Here is a 20,204-nt window from a genome sequence, read left to right on the forward strand (position 1 = left end):
CAAGACATGCACATTTAAAAAAAATGAATTAAGCATAAAATTAAAATTATGACACAAGATTGTTTTTAACAATATTTGGTTATTTATGAGAAAATATTTAGTTGAAAATCAACTGTATTGCATTATTTTCTATGGAAATATGTCAGCATGCATAACAAATTGATGTTTTGAAAAAAACTGGATTTATTTTTAAATTTTTATCTGCAAGTGTTGTAGCATTAAAGTGTTTTATTTGTTTTAAAGATTTAGTTGAAAACTTTTTTTGTGAAAAATTACACACTTCATGGCCTAGTTTAACCTAGCCATGTGCAATTTGAGTTAAAAGCCCAGTAATCCCCCCCTCTGACTGAGTGGAACCGTTTGAGTCTGCGAGTTCAGCAGCATCCACAGTTTCATAGTTATAGGTAACAGACAGGGAACCATCTCGTAAATAAATTTTTCTTGAAGATACACCATTGGTGACTTTTCGAAAATTTTCTGTACTATCCATACGAACCTCGATAATATAACGAGTACCTGCTATCATTAAATAGGGGCTAGCAAATGATGGGCAGTTTACGTATTTATTATCCTTTTCACAATACACTTTTGCACTGCGAGAACCAAGTATTGTACTGCTGCCTTCCTTACGAATCCTTGATTCAAATGAACAAGAAACGTCACTACCGGAAGCAAAAGTATCAGACAAACAAACACCAAATACTGTCAAATTTCTATCAGAATAAAAGACTAACTTATCGTACTTCCCGCTGCTGTAGCTCCAGACTAATGAAGACCCCCGGCTTCCTCTGCTTGTGACAAAACCACCTATCAATGAAAGAAATAATGAATCAAGTCCAACGCAATCAACAGGATACTATCAGTAACCAAAATACCTTGGACAGGATACCATCACTAACCATACCACTGTAGACAAGGTACCATCACTAACTATACCACCACATACATGGTACCATCACTAACCAAACCACCATAGACATAGTACCATCACTTACCAAACCACCATAGACATGGTACCATCACTAACCAAACCACCATAGACATGGTATCATCACTAACCAAACCACCATAGACAAGGTATCGTCACTAACCAAACCACCATAGACATGGTATCATCACTAACCAAACCACCATAGACATGGTACCATCACTTACCAAACCACCATAGACATGGTATCATCACTAACCATACCACCATAGACATGGTACCATCACTAACCAAACCACCATAGACATGATGCCATCACTAACCAAACCACCATAGACATGGTACCATCACTAACCAAACCACCATAGACATGGTACCATCACTAACCAAACCACCATAGACATGATGCCATCACTAACCAAACCACCATAGACATGGTACCATCACTAACCAAACCACCATAGACATGTTTCCATCACTAACCAAACCACCATAGACATGGTACCATCACTAACCAAACCAAACCAGCATAGGCATGGTACCATCACTAACCAAACCAAACCACCATAGACATGGTACCATCACTTACCAAACCACCCTAGACAAGGTACCATCACTAACCATACCACCATAGACATAGTACCATCACTTACCAAACCACCATAGACATGGTATCATCACTAACCATACCACCATAGACATAGTACCATCACTTACCAAACCACCCTAGACAAGGTACCATCACTAACCATACCACCATAGACATGGTATCATCACTAACCAAACCACCATAGACATGGTACCATCACTAACCATACCACCATAGACATGGTACCATCACTAACCATACCACCATAGACAGGGTATCATCACGAACCATACCACCATAGACATGGTACCATCACTAACCAAACCACCATAGACATGGTATCATCACTTGCCAAACCACCATAGACATGGTACCATCACCAACCAAACCACCATAGACATGGTACCATCACTAACCAAACCACCATAGACATGGTACCATCACCAACCATACCACCATAGACATGGTACCATCACTTACCAAACCACCCTGGACAAGAATACCACAAGTAACCAAACGAGTGGTGGAGGCCTTAATCAGTATACTGTATTGTGAAACTCAATGCTTCCCATTCACTAGGCTATCATTGGATTACGATTCTGGTTTTTCGATAATGGTTAACAAATAGCTGTCATTCATTAAAAGTAATTCTAAGTAATTCTAAGTGATTTATATGTATTATTGAAATCAGTTTTTAATGTGTCTTTCCTCTTATTGACGATAAATTGCGTCATCACATTGTCAAATTAAAGTAGTGTGGATCCACGTGGCGTAGCCAAGTGGATCTGCATACTACTTTGACAATGTGATTACACAATTATCGTCATTAAGAGGATAGATACTGATGTCAATTTGTTTTTTACAATAACAAAAACGATAAAAACTTATAATTTTTACTGATCAAAACAACTAACGGAAAGAGCGCACGCTCGTTAACGTCAGCTTTATCTGTCTTTCCTCTTATTGATGATAAACAATTTTAATCGTTAAAACTTACAAATTCTACAATACCTAGGTCTGATACAATAGAAGCTAAGTAATGCCAGATAGGATACTTATGTTTTTGCATCTCATTGGATATCTTGCATCTCATTGGATATTTGTATAAATGTATACTACAACCTTAGTATGAAAAAGTTTTGAAGTACTCCGTGGAATGATAGAACAGAATGTAAGTATGCACCAGATTTTGCTTTAACCTTGTTACATCCTGCTCTCATGTTAGAAATCCTTAATGATGTATTTTACTTACCATTTCCACAATGAGGGCCTGAATATCGTATGTTACAGGCACACAAGTACCCCCCGCTATTTGGATGACTGCATGTTCCACCATTTAAACAAGGGCTTGATGAACAAGGCATCACTAAAAAAGGATGAAGAATTTGTTGGAGAATAAATTTAACAAATTTCCGATAGCAACACTAAACAATCAGAAATTTGTTTTTTTACTACAAAACAAACCTACGCAAAAAACAACTTTAAAATGTGTTTGCTTTATCCTTTTCTTTTTTCCGGCGTTGGTCTTTGTTTGTTTGTGTCGTCGTTCACTCATTTGTTTGTTTGCATTTTTCGTTTACATATCATTTAGTATTACATATCCCATGTACCTTGACAGTTTGTGCCAGAATAACCAGCTAGACAAGAACACTTGTAAGAAGATGCACCATCAGTACAAGTACCTCCATGAAGGCAAGGAGAGCTTGCACAATCGTCAAAATCTGAAGAACAAGGAATCAACAAGAGTACTCTTAGCATGACATCTCTTACCTCCTGTTATATAGGGGACTGATTCATGGGTGGTTCTAGGGGTGGTTCTGTGGGTTCTTTTGAACCCCCGAAACCGCAAACGAGCTTTTGGTACGATATATTGAAGCCCCTAAAAGAGAATGACGCAAACCCCGATATAGACCCCTTGCAGGATATTCCCAATGCAGCCCAATCCAGAGGACAAAACAATAGAATCTTAATTTCAAAAACTACGCATTAATTTTAGGGTAACTAGAATTACACAGAGTAATTCTCATCTAGGTCCTTCTAGATCGAATTAAGATATTTAGAAGTTGATTTTTGCGGAGGGAGGAAAACCGGAAAACCTTATCGATACGTCTTCCTCATGCGGCAGGTCAAGCAATAATTGGTTTATCGTGAATATGTTAATATATATTTAAATAGGTAGGATTTAATATACTTCTTTACTTTGGTAATGTTTTCCCATTTTAGACCAAGTGTCATTCTCTTGCAATCTCGAGAATAAACTTCTTTGGTTTGAGTTGTATCCACTGTGTAATATAATTTTCTCGTACGCACCCATTTAGCAAAGAAATAATATTCTAGGGAATGACACGGGAAATGGGAAAACAGTACGTCCAAGGAAAAAAGCCAGGTCTATTTTACCTTGACAAGTTACTCCTCGGTAGTTCGGTGCGCATGTACAAGTAAAGTTGTTACCACCATCAACACACGTCCCTCCATTCAAGCATGGATCGTGCATTCGTCATAATCTGAAAAACAGTAATAGGTACAATGTAATCCACACTAATTAGCGCAACCGGCATGTCAGATGCTATATGGGATGCGGACCTATGATCTAGTGAAAAGCTAATTGTTTTATAAAGACGTCTATCATGAAAGAAAAAACAAATTTCGAATGATTCTATAAAAAAGAACGTTGGGGTGGGGCGGGGCGGGGCGGGGCAGGGGGTTGCGGGGGGCAATTTATTTGATATTAATGACAATAATAACAATAATGATAATGCTGAATTTAAACTGAGTATTGATCCTTTTGAAAAATTAAAATTACAGACTATACCTTGACACCTTTCGCCCGAATAACCCGGTTGGCACGAGCAGTTAAAGAACAAGAATAGTGGTGAACAAGTTCCTCCATTTTGACAAGGATTAGATAAACAATAGTCGGTAGCTAAAAAATGAATCAGTCGGGAAAAACATCCAGACATTTGATAGGTCTTGAATTAATATAGTAACGATAACGTATTTTTGTTCATCCAGCGGCGGGCCCAAAATGCTGTAGCAAACTCTCTACGCATTTTTGAAAAAGGAGTCATTAAACTCCAGGAAGCCTCTTGTGACCCAAAACGATGAACCATAAATGAATTATAATCCTAGGCATATAAAAATGTTAATGCAAAAGGAATGGAAACTTTCTTTCTTTCTTTGAATCATAAAAATATTCAAGTAGTAGATAAACCAAGAGATATATGTTTTTGGTGAGAAGGTTAACGAAAGGTAAAACAAAATTCGAAAACGATGAAAACGTGGTAAAATCTTAATCTAATTGTCTGCGCAACTAGAGCGGCGGTTTCAATGGCGATTGACGGGACTCCAAATTGCACCTGTAATGTTGGAAATGAGGGAGCAAAATTGCAAAACTCGAAATTCAGTCTCATGATTAAGCGTTTGAAAGGTAAATATCACAATATCTTACCTGTGTCACAAAAGCGTCCTGTGTATCCTTGTCTACAGTGGCATTTGAATTGTGAGCGAACAAGTTGCTCACATCGACCATGTAAACAAACACCAGTATGGCATGGATTTGGTGAAAGGTCTGAAGAACAGCAGCGTAAAAATATTGTGTACTTGTAACAATGAGGCTTAGGGAATCAAGGTTGGCGCAGGGGCAGTACATGCATTCGCCTCTCACCCATAGAATTTCGATTCCTGGATTCGGCGTCGCATATTCATAAGTAGATTGTCTTAGGTCTATGGTTAATCTAGTTACTGCAAAAACTAACACGCTAGATTCAAATTCAATTTGAGAGTTAGCCGCGCCGTTGGTTCTGATCAACACAGAGGTTGTTTAAGGGTTCACATAAAATCTGATGCTTGGAGACTATTAAAACTAGGAAAAATAGACTTTGCAAGCAAACAAAGAGAATTCCGGGGGCAATTGGTTGGATGGAATAAGCGTTAGAGTTAGCTTGAAGTATGGGAAATTGAGCAGAATAGAAATGTATAGCATGGAATATAGTTTAGATTAGTGACTTCATAATGATTTAGGTGTTGTTACCTTGACTGTATGGTAAGAAAGACAGAACCATTTTGCTAGCCCCATCAACTGGCTTGTAATACACTCCTATTTGATCAGCTATCAAATAAATTGTATTCCATAAGTGAGCTGGCGCGAACAGATCACATTTGTCATTCTTTATGCGTGTTAATGCTAAGAAAAATGTGTAAAGAAGCACTGCGTATGAATCGCTTACCTTGCCATTCGTCTCCATTTAAAGCTGTCAATTGCACTAATGGTTCAACGACGTTGGTTTGAGTACGACTGATTGGTACAAAAGGAATCTCGACTGCTGTGTAGACTGAGCTACCATCTTTGACCGAGAACCAATCCTTGAGGGGTATTCCTCGCCATTTGTCGCCGTTGGGATCTTTGCTTTTCAAAATGTTCTTACCATTTCGTGTCAGACCGTACAATCTTTGCTCAGTAGAATCGTATGCCAAAACGCTTAATACTTGAAATGGAACCGCTTTAAAACAAAATGAAATATACAATTAAAATTTGTTGCAACTTGCGGCTCATGCGAGTTGTATGATCATCTATAATTTATCAAAAAGATGCTTTTCATTTACTGTACAAAATATCTGTAGAGTAAAAAATCTTATGATAGCGCGCGCGTTTGGTCAGAAGTGTTTGCTAATATAGTAAAGGGGAGAAAAATTAAGAGCAAACCATTGGTTTCTTGATCCTTGGTTTCTTCAGCCTTCTATAGGCTTAAAGAAACCACGGAATATAAAGCAAACATAAGTTATTAAAAGTAAGTCTTACTTAATAGTATTGATCGTTATTGATCTTCTATTGTAAATAGGACTATAGAGTAATAAGTATGAAGTAATAAGTAAGATTTCACTGTCTAAACCCGAGAAGAAAAAAGACAAAGGGGTCTAAACAAAAAGCATTACTCGATAAACCAAGTGCGTGCTGCCGCACTCAGATCATGATGTCCGTTGCGCATTACTCGATAAACCAAGTGCATGCTGCCGCACTCAGATCATGATGTCTGTTGCGCATTACTCGATGAACCAAGTGCGCACTGCCGCACTCAGATCATAATGTCTGTTGCGCATTACTCGATAAACCAAGTGCGTGCTGCCGCACTCAGATCATGATGTCTGTTGCGCATTACTCGATAAACCAAGTGCGTGCTGCCGCACTCAGATCATGATGTCTGTTGCGCATTACTCGATAAACCAAGTGCGTGCTGCCGCACTCAGATCATAATGTCTGTTGCGCATTACTCGATAAACCAAGTGCGCACTGCCGCACTCAGATCATAATGTCTGTTGCGCATTACTCGATAAACCAAGTGCGTGCTGCCGCACTCAGATCATGATGTCTGTTGCGCATTACTCGATAAACCAAGTGCGTGCTGCCGCACTCAGATCATAATGTCTGTTGCGCATTACCTTCCCATGTGCTACCTTTATCTTTACTTGAAAAACAATGCGCATTATTCCTAAGAAAATAAAGAAGAAAGGAAACTCTTTAGTTTCGGTTGGTTTTGTAAGACCTCTTAGACTCTGATCTGAGCACTCTTCAATGGTGCTGTAGCTATTGTTGAGTCTGGATTTCATTAAAGAAATACACGTGTGGCGCACGTGTGCTCTTATAAAGTAAGCTCAATCAACTAATAAGAAAGCGATATTTATAAAAGTACTTATTTTATAATGATGTTCTATCAAATATTGTCTTCCACATTGTGAGGCAGAACATTGATCAATGAGCTACGCAGTGCGCTGCATCTAGTAAATCATATGGATAAAAACTAGGTTTATCGATAGCTAGGGTCTTCTTACGTACTCTGCGACTTCAGTGTTGCAAACAAATGCCATATTTTCAGATGGCTTTAGTAGTATCGAACGTCCAAACACGACTCCTGGTAAAACTGAAGTAATAAAAAGAAAAACCTTTAGATCCCCTTTATCGAGCGCAATCTTCTACGGGAGAAAGAGGTAAGGGCGTAAGTAGACAGTAGAAGGGAGCCCTGCGCACTATATACTATCATTCCCTTAAACCACTACGCCTATCAAACACGAGATATTAGAGGGCAAATTATTAATATGTGTAACAGTATTACATGTATTTTGCGCTAAAAAAATACAAAATACAGTCAACTCTCTTTACAGCGGACACCCTCGGAACCGTCACTTGGTGTCAGTAATAGCGCAGCATCCGCAATAGCGAGAATTTATTATGGTCATTTCTTTGTCAGTATTTTTCGCCAGGGATTTTGCTTCTGTCCGCAATTACCAAGGTGTTCGTAACATCGGAGTTTTCGCAAGACGAGAGTTGACTGTAGTACAATATCTATCGTTTTCTTAGTGCTATGTAGTGCAAACTTTTGCTAGTTATTTTTTTAGTGCTGTCTCGTCAGGATATAGCGTTTGCACTTTGTAACAAAAGCAATCCAGAGAAAAGGAACGTAATAAATAGACTATCCGGTCCCACACTAACGAAAGAAATAGCAAAGGCTTTATCAAGAGTTCATCATATATTATATATATATATATATACAGTTTAGATAGTTTAGCCATTTATCGTTTACCTTTTCGGTTTTCAACACTTGTTTTTGTTCCATACAACTCGACACGAATGCACGCAACACTTTCAGTACAAGTCCTGGGCTCAAAACGCACATACTTAACCGTGAGGGCCTGGAAAAGCTTGTGTCTGGTTGCTAAGTTTGCAACATCGTTTCCCCAGAAGATCTGCCAATTTAAAGTCAATTAACGAGGAGTCAGTTTACTCTGTACTAAATGTTCGTGTCTCTTGTAATTAAAGTAAAATACCCTCACATTCCTTTCTTTACCCATGCATGTGTCAGGTATTACCAGCTAATAGACCCCCTGTAGCACGTCGGAATGCAGCTCAATTTGGATGACATAACAATAGGTTTCCCGGCAATTATCATGAGATTGAAATTCTTTTTTTTTTTGGTTTTCCAAATTAAGCTGCTTTGACGTGACTTGCAAGAGGTCTATTGTTGGGGTAAACAGTAAACAGGGGAGTTACCGGGTGCATCCTCGTGAAGGCGTATAACAGGGTAGCAGCTATTTGTTGGGAGTATCTAGGGCTCACAGGGGAGGGATCTTCTTGTCAGTAACCTACACTAGATTAGTGATTTCATCCACATGAGCTAGTGGTGATACACCTAGCCACTTTATATTATAGAATCAAACACCAATATTGATGACCGCTGGTCGGATCATATATGCAGTGACAGTGACAGTAGTTTCTTGTTTCCAAGTTTTATTCGGTCCGCGAAACCTTCCTTCCTAGATAATGCAGACTAACCTTGGTTTCTCCATTGCTCTTATATGGCGTCCAGGAAGCCCCGTCTAAACTGGACGAGAGGGAATAGGTCTTGACAGCGAAAACAGTACCATTTGTTGAGTGTCTGCCTTGATTTTCGATCTATGATAGAAAAAACACAATATCTTTTGAACCGTTTATCCAAAACAATAAAGACTGTGCAAAGGAATAAAAAAAAACACGAATGAATTACAAACAAATAAAATAGAAGAATAAACAAACAAACAAATAAAGGAACGAATGAATTACAAACAAATGAAATAGTAGAATAAACAAACAAACAAATAAAGGAACGAATGAATTACAAACAAATAAAATAGAAGAATAAACAAACAAACAAACAAATAAAGGAACGAATGAATTACAAACAAATGAAATAGAAGAATAAACGAATAACAAACAAACAAACAAGCGAAAGAACGAGCGAACGAACGAATACAAAAAGGAAAATTCTCATGTAGCACCTTAGTTCAAATTTTATTGATGAAAGAAGCATACTATCTTTATTTCCAAACAGTTTTCGCTTGAATATGCGCATTAACCATAACCTAATGTATAGTCAGACTGGTTTAGAGCATCAATAGTACATTGTACACTTTACCTCACTTATCTTCCACGTGTCTCCCAAATCTATCTGAAGATACTGTAATGGACTACAACCAGATGCGCACCAAGACCCACCGTCTATTTGATTGTTCAGTCTCCCAAAATGAGGCTGGTACTGAGGGCCAAGGATGGACGGGGAGCTGAACCGAGAGTCTGGTACCAGTGATGGAAACTCAATACCAACAGGAGGAGGATCTTTAATAGAAAAAATAGATAAAAATAAAATAAGCAAGATTCGTAGTTTATAAAAAGTAAGTAAATTTAAGACTTTGTGTCACTAATTGTGACTTTGCCCTACCGTATGTTCACGGAACTAGAACAAACCTTGACTAAGGCCCTCGCTAGGATTACAACCAAACAACTGCACTTTATAGGTGGTTTGATCCAGAAGGCCATAAGGAGGAACGTTGATTCTTATGAAGCGCGTTTTGATTGGCTTGAGTGTTGTTATGGCAACAGCAACGATGTCTTCTCCTTGGAAAACCTGAATCATTAGACACTTTGCATAAATGTACATACTGACTATGCGTATGCCATAGACCTTTGCAAAAAAGTATGCCTCTTACGTAACATATATAATAGCACAATAAATGCTTCCGTCAAGCCATAAGGCGAACAGCGACACTAATCGTGACGGTTTCCCTGTGTTTCATTCGGTTCCATGTGTGCTAGATGCCAGCAAAAATAATTGATAAGTAATTAGCGATTATTTTCAGAGCACGTAGTACGCATATTCAGCAGTGTTCAGCTTGGGTAATCGTCCAAGTTTATTTGTCTGTTCAAGCAAGCAAGCCAATTCTTCTTCTTCATGATTTAATCATCTATTTTTTTCAATACCTCTACTTTTTGCAAGTTTTTCTGTGTTTTCCATTTCCAAGAGTTGTGACTGAAGGAGAGTTGAATGATGTTCCAGGGTATAGGATCTCGAGCAGGGATTCCATCAACAAATACCTACAATAATAAAGGTTAACAAATCGAGAGTTGCGTTTAAGTAAAGTCATTATATAAAACCTGTTTCACACGAGCAACGCAAATACAAACGCAAAAGCAAGAAATAGAAACTTTTTTATTTTCTTGTGCTTGCGTTTGCGTTCTTATGTGTGAACATCAGTTTGCGCAAATACAAACGCAAGAACAAAAATGTTTTCGATTTGAACAAGCAGTACTGCGCGTTTGCGTCTGCGTTGCGCTAGGCTCAATGAACCCAAAATGACGGCCTACGTTGCCTTCTCTAGAGGAAAGAGTCGAAATGGATTTTCGGGCTACCTAAAGATTCAAACCGATTAATCTTTTCTACCTCGCGGAGGGAATAGCTGGCAATACAGGAGGATAAAACTGATTACGAGAAAAAATTGCAAACTGAAAATACCCAATACATATCGTCCCAAAAAGTAAGGAAGAAACCTAAAGCAACACGTTTTTGACACTTTTTTTCCGAACAGGCTGCGCCTCCATTTAAAATCGTATCGTCACCCTGTGAATGATCTTTTAGTCTCCACTCACTCTATGTAGTGTATGTATAAAATGGCATGTAAAATGGCATGTAAAATACTTAAACCCTTCAATTATCATTATCTTGAAACAACATCTGGAATGCTCAAAGTCATGGCTCGGATATCTCACAGATAAAATTGGAATTTTGCGTGTTTTTCGAAGGAAGCAACGCCGGAGACCGGAAAAAAAATTCCCTATTCAAACTCTACTCACATGCTGACCCAAATAACGTGTAAAAAGCATTCTTTTCCCAACTACAGCTAGGGTCTGCACCTACTTTATCATAGGCGTCCATACACAGGTACCTTTAACGATAGAAAATACTAACTTTGGTGTAATAACACATTATCATATCAACTTGTCTTGATGATTTCAAGTCTATTTGCAGAAAGTTAAATTTCATTTTTCTCTTTAAATTTAGATGATCAAATGACGTCATTGGTTTCCATTCCCATGCCATATTATTTGATCGGTATCTTTGAACGGTGGAGGCCTGGATATGACTGTCCTTGATATTTCCATCTGCCATTCCCAGACTTCCAAAGTTACTGCATTCTAGAGAACAAACATAATGCGTTACAGAAAAGAAATGTTTAGTATAACACAACACAAAACTTGTCAACTAAAAGACTTGTTTTCGTTACAAGAGAACTCTGTTGATTACCGGTACAATTTTCGCCTACAACTATCGTATATAACACGCTCGCGTCTGTCGTAGGCGAGTTGTAGGCTTGATTTACACGCTACGACTCGAGTTGTAGGATGGCGCGAGCGTGTCGTATACGATAGTTGTAGGCGAAAATCGAAAATGGAACTATGGAAAATGGTATCCTGAATATTTCGAGAAATAAAAGAAAAAGATTTTTTTAACTAAAAGGACCGGTGGAGCATGGGGTAGAATCAGTAAGACTATGGGCACATTGATCAATTAACATCGACATGCTGCAGCCTTTTCCCCAACCCTCTTCCCCCTCATTATTTCATGTCTATAAAGTGAGGTCGCACGTTCTGCAAAATGCATTTACCTGGACAGAAGAACGGGAAGTGTAATGCTTTGCTGGAAGATTTTTCTTTGCTACACTCGTTTGACCAGCGGTATTTCAAAGCGGTGCTAATTGTTACGTGACGGAAAAGGTTGTCACGCAATGTATGGCCAGGATCCAACGTGACATTAATCAGAATATTGATCTCCTCCGATGGTGATAGAGATCCAAACTGAAAAAAAGGTGTTGATTACTTTTAGATGCACATCTTTGATAAACTATCTGCGATTTTTAAAGAACGACTGCTAAGGATTTCGTGATGCATTGTATTTGTGGGGCTCAAAAGCCCCACCAAGAAGAGTCTCCAAAAGGGAGACGAACCTACATAGCACTCAGTTAGTGTGTTGTATTTAGAAAATCTGTTGTGTTGTATTGTGATTTATAATTGATTTGATTTATTTATTTAATGGCAGGGACACCACAACAGCATACATAGCCAATTACTGTGGGCCCTGTAGTATTAGCACGGGCACTGAACATGGTCGTCACCAGCGTCTGCTGTGGGTCTTTTACGTCCCCCTTATACAGGGTTATAGAGTGAAGACAGACGGGGCCTACGGTTAGAAGTGCTTGACCGAGAACACTTGAAGGTCTAACCATTTTTTTCGTTCTATCTATTGTATTAGGTGTAATTCATTGTAGTTTTATGAATATATTACATTGATCATGTTACATCAACTGGTCTCCAAAATCAGCCCCTTAACCTATGCGTCACCATCTCCAGTGAGAATAAGAGTAAAGGAAGTAATGTCGCGAGCGTGCATCTAGAAATGGATGGTGCACGCTGGCATTACATATTACATTGATCATGTTACATCAACTGGTCTCCAAAATCAGCCCCTTAACCTATGCGTCACCATCTCCAGTGAGAATAAGAGTAAAGGAAGTAATGTCGCGAGCGTGCATCTAGAAATGGATGGTGCACGCTGGCGTGATTGAGCGGCGGTTTTGCTATGTTATATAAAAGCAATGGTCAATTGGTTGTGCGTAAATCCAGTTCTGGATGCACTTGGGAGGTTGCTTAAGCTCTCAAGAAGCTAGAGTTGCACTCGGCTTAGTAACCTTAGTAACTTAGTAACCTCCCGCGTGCATCCAGAACTTGATATACGAACGCTAAGAATTGACAATTCCTTAAATGTACCCCTCAAGAGAAAGGAATTACAACAACGGGAAAAACATTAAGAAGGATTATAGCTACCTACATTCATGGTAATTGTATTGATATTTGATGATACATCGTTAGGTGTCTTGGCACTGGACAGAGATTCGTAACTCTGGTAGGAAACAGAAGAGGGTAGTACCCATTCTACTGTAACATTCTCGGCCGTTTCATTTGAGCTTGGTTCATGTTTCACGAAGGACTGGTAAGTTAAAGTTTGCCTGCAAAAAGATTGGAAGATATTTAAATATGATTTTATAACATAGTAACAAGATGTTAAAACGCGGAGTTGATGTCATTTGCTGGCTTGGTATACAAGAAAATTTACATCGAGAAACTGTAAATTACTCTTATTTTCTATATGATAAGAGAAATACAATAGATTTTACTTGGTTTGTTTAGCACTATAGCAATCAATTGCACCCTATAATGTACGTTTTTTTAGATTGCGCTGCACTTTTTTAAAAAGCTGACTGACTGCGCGTACATAACGTACGTGAGCACATTACGTCCTTCTTCTTCACAGTTCCCTGCCCCATCTTAAAAGGAAGCCGTGCCTTTACATCGAAGTGAGAATTGTTCAAGATGTTATAAAAAGCCGTGTCTCTGTCATTGCAAGTTCATCGTTCGTCTCGCTTAGATGCAAAGGTATGGCTACCTTACAAGATGGCGCACGGAACTGTAAAGAGGACTATCTTCTAAAATCTTAATGCGTCATTGTTTGTCAAAGTCAAAAATGACAATTATTTGTCTCTTGCGCGATTTTTTGTCGGGAGACGCACAGCGTTTCAAAGATCTCTAAGAATTCTTTATAATCATAATATATATTTGTGCAAGTAAGAGAAAGCAAAAAAAGTACATAATGAAGGTTTTCAACACTGTAGCACATCACGGAGATTTGTTTTTTGTATATTTGAGTTCGTTTTAATAACAAGATGCATTGTGTCTAGCTTCGGCACAAACAACACCTATGAACAAAAGATGTTTGTACCGAAGCTAGACCAAAAGGCAAATAATCGCTATCTCAAAAAAGGATCCATTATTGCATGAAAAGAGCCAGAAAAATTGAAAAAAGAGAATTCCCAAAGTTGGCTGAAACTATAAATACGTGTTTGTTCGTCCGTCAAATTTACAACGGTATGATCATGAGTTGCAATTTTGATGTATTGTGAAAAGAGAAAAGATCAAAAGGGTAGATTTTAATAGCTTAAGCCATAAATACCTACACGTTTGTTTTTCGCGACCAAAATCTCCAAGATTCTCAAGTTTTTAACTTCCTCTCGATTGTTTGAGAGTATTTTTTTGATTGAAATCCCGACTTTCCGAACATGAAAATAGCTCTATGATATATATTAGGTTTGCGAGTGACTTACCCCTGTATATAAGGATACTCCCTCATGAGTTGAATTGTGTAAACAAGCTGGTTTTGTTTTGCAACAACTATCAGCAGGTGTTGTAGAAAGATCTGTTAGAGATAAAAATATATACACCATCATTGTTACATATCCTATTTCATTATTGTACCGTCGTTACTTTTTATTAGGATGCGTCATAGTCGCTATCATTACCATCATTACCATGCATCACTATAAATAACTTCACTTGGGGGGTTTCGCGCCTTCAAAGTCTGTCTTTCCTGTGGATGAGTTGACTTTACTGAAAATATTTTGAATGAAATCTCCAACGAACAGAACTCCAAAGAGAAATTATTTTTCACTTCAAATGTTAAAGTCCCTCTTATCATTACGAACATCATCACTGTCATAATCACTTTATCATCACAATCGAATGGTTCTAAGGCTTTCAAGTGCTTTGGTCATAGGTTTTGTGCATGTCCCCTAGTAATCATAAATAACTGCATCTTTTGTGACTAACAGGCTTACATGGAGAACCTAATCTGTTTTAAACAAAAGAAAATAAAAGACCCGAGTTCAGCTTTCAGTTTTCGCTTCGTTTTTGCCCTTCCACACGTATCCGTTTTCGAAAAGTTGCGTTTTCGAGGCCAGTCCGCAAAGAAAAAATCCGTTTTCAAAAATATCCAGATACACGTGGAGCGGGATTGATGATCAGGGCCTGTACTCGGTCAATTTGTTAACAAAAAGAAGTATATCTTTATCGACCACGAGCTGGGAGTGCAGATATCGTATGAAACAGCACTGCGCGAATTAATGCTATATCTTTAAGTTTTGTATTGTTACATCAGTGCTATTTTGTACGATTTTAATGTAAAAGCACTGTACTATTCATGGATATTGTCGCTTGACTCTACACTGATGTGATGAAAGCAAACAAGTGTGGACCAAAACAATCGAATGTACAAAATTGTAAATAAAATATCTAGGCAGCTATCGGCAAAGTTTCAGTTCGATTCAATGTAATTAGAATGAACTAGAACAGTTTAAAGAAGTTATTTTTGTCACCCAAAAACGTCTGAGAAACCCATTAACGTTTTTTGCGTTCCGATTTTATGACGGCCGGATTAATGTTTCTAGGAAATCAAAACTGTATGAATAAGTATGCTTTGCATATAGCTTCATTTGAATTATGAAAAGCAATAAATGAATAAATGGAAAAATTCCCATTTCCATAGTAAATACATCTTGTAGGTATAGCTCATTTGTTGCCATGACTTTCTGCGGTCTCCTGCTTGAAGTTTTTTGAAACTAAAAACATGATACAATTTGAAATCTTCTAGAAATTTCCAAACTTAACAGCCTTGAGTTTGAATGTTTTATGTCTTTCAAACATGCCCCGTCTCATTACATTCAGGTCAGAAATCTAAACGGGTTAAGATTGTTGGAATACTGGAGTGCAAAACTATCAATAATAAAAAAGAAGGAAAAAATAAAAATGTTAGATCTATTGCAAGTTCTTAAAAAAATCAGATATCGAAAATTACAACAAAGTTTGACGAAAAAGTTCTTCTCATCAAAGAAAGAAAAAAACTTTGATTTGAAACTTTAATTCCCCATTCGCTATACTGTTTTATAAAATAAATTAAATAGTACGCACGCTGTGATTGGTTGATAGCCATGTTTGCATGAGGGTATGTAAACACAGTTGTGACGTCACAACTTTCGTGTTTTCCCGGTACAAGTTCAAAAATTAAAAATTTACAGTTTCTTTCGAGGAAAAAAACGCCCCCAAAAATGTATTTTGAAGACGAAGTTCCAAATTTTGACTTGTGTCAGGGCCACAGGCATAACCCTATGGTCTCATGCAGGTCTTTCTGATCGTAATATCATGACAATCTCTCGTTGGTCACCGCAAAGAGAATTCCCTCAGGAGCTACAACACACGTCCTCCGTCAGGACAGCTTCGGTTGTTCAGCGACGTGCTTTCTCATGATTTAAATGCACCGCCCGATAAAGAATACAAGTATTTCAAGGAAACAGTCAGCAGCTTCAAACGTTTTCCAGCGATAGCTCTTCAGCTCCACAAAATATCTTCTCGAGGCAAGACGAAACAATCAACTTCGCTGCCATGTTTTCTCGCTGTCAAATTGAGCAAAACCACGTTTCTTTCAACCGAGAATTCCATTCACAGTGACACTTGTTATCCACTTTTGATCACTTTCGTAAAGATAATCAATTCTGAAATCTTTTATTAAGATTTCTATTCAATCTTTGGACATTTCTTTGTATTTGTTTTAAAGTTTTAGAATGATAAATGTTTAAAATAGCTAGCGATTCTTTCTCGCTTCACATTTGCCTCCTCGTCGTTTATTACACAAAATTTGATTGGCTAACGATCGAAGTTCGTGATGTATGGAGAATTTGTATTTTGAAATGAGAATCAAATTCAAATAAAGATTTATTTTCTTGCAAGTGGTAATGTTTTCCGTTAGTATTTATTTTATAAAAGCAATAGAAAACTTTTTTCTCTGTGTTTACATAGCCTGATAGCAACACTCGGGGGGTTGGGAGAATTCTCGACAGTTATGCAAACCCTCGACTACGTCTCGGGTTTGTATAACCGTCTCGAATTCTCCCAACCTCCCCTCGTGTTGCTATCAGGCTATGTAAACACGGAAAAAGTTTTCTATTGCTTAAATGGGATGGACCGCTCTCGGTACGAGCTACGGGATCTTTATTCCACTTTCTCTTCTTCTATACTCTATCTCTACTCTTCTGACTTAAACTAATTACATGAGCTCTATTTATAATAACTTCATGACAGGTGTCATTTTTCAATCAATATGATATTATCGCCGAGTCTTGATTGGCTAATGGAAATAGTAAATTCCTAAGTGTGATATCTTATTAAGAGTAATACGAGTGAAAATCATAGAACTGAACATAGCTTAAACTAAAGATAACATGTGAATATATGGTAAATGTATAGAAAGGTCTACGAGGAATAATTATATCATAAGATTTAAAAGAATAGTGCCAAAATAACTAAGCAAAGGGGTAAAGAGTGTGTAGGGCGTAACCATAGGTGTACATGCTAATGGGAGGAGCTAAGAAGTTTACTTGCCAATTCAAAGCATAGCATCATCCAAACTCGTGCGTGATGGTAGCCTTACTGAATCTTATATCGATATTTTCAATAACTAATTGATCGTTCTTTATCTTGTTTTCACACGATAAGAAATAGTAATTAGAAAACTGATGTCTAGCTTAGTCTGTAAAAACATTAATTTTCTCTCTCATAACAATACTTAAATGTTTAATGGCAGCCGATAGTAGTTATGATTGCAGTAATGTTTTGCGCAGGTAAGTTTACATGACAAAAATAGGCACTTTTTGAATTTCTGGAGGACAAACTTATTTAAGGAGGTACAATAATATTAAAAACAGATTTATACTCACAGTTATGACAAAGACAGCCCAGAGGTTAATCATTGGTACATTATCTATCTTTAGATAGGAAGTCATTACGAGCATATCGTTGAACTGCAATCAAACTGAAGCTAAGATGTAATTCTCCTCTATGTAACAAAATAAGTGTACTAGCACGCAGCAGGTCAGTACTGCTGTGTTAATTTAAGGGGATACATTAATCCTTGGTAAAGCACTGACGATCCTTAAATAAGAAGTCATTACGAGCATATCGTTGAACTGCAAGGAACCCAAGCTAGAGGATGAATGTAATTCTTCTCTATATAACAAAATAAGTGTACTAGCACGCAGCAGGTGCTGCTGTGTTAATTAAGAGGGATACGATATTTTCACCATGGAGATGTTCCCCTAATTTTTAGCGCAGGTGCGTTTACATGACAAAAATATGAACTGTTTTATTTCTGCTGGAAGACCAACTTATTTCATGATGTATAAACGTAATAGAAACAGATTTGTATCGATCCATCGAATTCACAGTAACTCCATAAAAATAATTAGATCTTAAAACCATTTAGTAACCCAGAGGAAATCAATTTTCTTGACATAGGACATTATTTTTCTTGAATATTTCGACTTCATAATCGATGAAATGGAAGCCTGAGTTTTGGTCTTCGCCCCTGCATCCCTAGTGTACTGCCGAATCGAAACAAATCTTGAAATTCAATCGATTAATTTTACCCTAAAACAGACTTAAAGCTGATTAAAGTTAAATATTCCTTTTGATACGAGGTTTCGTCTTCCTCACCAAGGTGGTCTCTCTCTCTCTATATATACACACACACACAGGAAGATGTCCGATCCTTCTGGAAGATGTCAAATCCTATGGAATGTGTCCAATCCTATGAAAAACTCTTAATGACAAAGTCACCATTCCATCGGCCTATGGGCTCTATTATTTATAACATTAGTACACCTGTTGATTAACACCGACGCCTGCTGCATTTCCTAGGTATGATCATAAACAACGCCTCCAGACAATAATAACTTAAGAAACTGATTTATTATTTGTCTATAACCAAAGCCGTATGAAATGTCAAATTATACACCTATTTCAAAAGACTTTATCGGCTCTAGATATGAAATTTGAAATATGAAATCAGGACCGAGCCACACTCTATGTTTTTTAGTTTGAAATAGGTGTCTTATCCTTAGAAAGCAAACAAGCCGAATAAGCTTAGTCAAGAGAAGAGTCAATTTTGTGTAGAAATCATGAATAAATGGCAAGTTTTGTTATTCCGTGTCCCCTGCAGACAATAATAACTTAAGAAACTGATTTATTATTTGTCTATAACCAAAGGTGAATGAATATATGGCAAGGTTTGTTATTCCTGATTGAAAAACATAGCGCGCTGTTTTGGTAGAATAATTATTAGTTTATTAAAGCGAGAAAGAAGACGATTTTCTATTATCTGGAAGGAAGGAAGGAAGGAAGGAAGGAAGGAAGGAAGGAAGGAAGGAAGGAAGGAAGGAAGGAAGGAAGGAAGATTACTTGAGTGTTAGAAATAGAATCTTTAATGAGTAAATAAGTTTAAGTTTATCTGTTTAAGCAAATTGATGATAATCAGGAGATTTCAGTTTTTTGATCTTGCTTCTTCCTCTTCTACCCATCAGCCTCCTCCTAAAAATCCCCGAGGACCATCACCCACTCGATGATAAATAATGCAACAAAGGAGAATAATTATGCCCAAACTAAATAAAGGCCTATTCTGACGATGTATAATGTATATGCCTTTGAATACACAATGTAGACTCACCTCCATAACGTAGTATAAACCTTTAGTCCTAATTTTCCAGATAACCTGCAACAACGGGTTGCAATTGAAATATTATTCAAGCCCAAACTTCACTCTATATATTACTTAAATATTCGTTTTCTGACTTCCATTCTGACCATCGTTTTTAGGATCCGTTAATCGACCTTTGAAAAAGAAAAGACATGCTGAGTCTTGTGAGTCTAAATACAAAGAACTTTTGTAAATACTGCCTAGAAATAAGTTAGGTTTCTAACCTTTTTAGCTTGAAACTTGGAAGTCTATGTAATAAGAATCAAAGGCAAAAAGAGTAAATCCCTTTGAAGATGGAAGCTTCCATTATTATCACGTGGTCCATGCAGACGCGTCTGCTCATTCATATGTCCAGTTGTGGCGGGAATCGAAACATAGTTTTTCGCGCCTGCCACATGTATTCAATGCAACCAAA

General features: G+C 37.6%; 1 non-coding gene across 1 annotated transcript; it reads right to left on the reverse strand.

Moving 5' to 3' along the window:
• Positions 1–81: 81 nt before the first annotated feature.
• On the reverse strand, positions 82–19,765 carry LOC116300366 (uncharacterized). The gene is made up of 19 exons (XR_016120460.1): positions 19,760–19,765; positions 14,535–14,626; positions 13,205–13,382; positions 11,985–12,174; positions 11,288–11,514; positions 10,303–10,416; positions 9,790–9,949; positions 9,461–9,660; positions 8,842–8,961; positions 8,093–8,255; positions 7,348–7,432; positions 6,954–7,003; positions 5,744–6,016; positions 5,548–5,625; positions 4,966–5,085; positions 3,915–4,021; positions 3,128–3,238; positions 2,770–2,883; positions 82–807 (listed from the first exon to the last, which is right to left on the reverse strand). It is a non-coding gene; the product is annotated as an uncharacterized LOC116300366 (transcript).
• Positions 19,766–20,204: the final 439 nt, after the last annotated feature.

Source organism: Actinia tenebrosa, unplaced genomic scaffold (assembly GCF_029948245.1).
Source record: "Actinia tenebrosa isolate PJP-AT-01 unplaced genomic scaffold, QUT_ActTen_1.0 PGA_scaffold2__45_contigs__length_23673736, whole genome shotgun sequence".
Lineage (NCBI taxonomy): Eukaryota > Metazoa > Cnidaria > Anthozoa > Actiniaria > Actiniidae > Actinia > Actinia tenebrosa.